Here is a 372-nt window from a genome sequence, read left to right on the forward strand (position 1 = left end):
ATGGCAGCCCAGTGAGGTGGAGGAGCTGCTGGGTGCCCATGGTGGGTCCAGCTGGCCTGGCCAAATGCTTCCTGTTGGTACCAGGAGAGCTTCCAGTGCTAGCATTGGTCCCTTGGGCAGGCAGCTACCCTCTGCCCCCAGAGCTCACACTTGCAGGTGATGTCCGAGCTGTTGTGGAACTAGTAAAGCTCCCTGTCCCAGAGTGTCCTGGTTTCAGCTGGGACAGAGTGAACTTTCTTCCCAGCAGCCAGTGTGAGGGTATATTTTGGGTTTGTGCTGAGGAGAAGCTGATCACAAACTGATGGGCAGAGCTGCTGCCAGGACAGTCAAGGACTTTCCAGTTTCTCTGCTGCGCCCGTGTCTGCAGGGGCA

The sequence above is a fragment of the Pterocles gutturalis genome, unplaced genomic scaffold, assembly GCF_000699245.1.
Source record: "Pterocles gutturalis isolate BGI_N339 unplaced genomic scaffold, ASM69924v1 scaffold25233, whole genome shotgun sequence".
Classification (NCBI taxonomy): Eukaryota; Metazoa; Chordata; class Aves; order Pterocliformes; family Pteroclidae; genus Pterocles; species Pterocles gutturalis.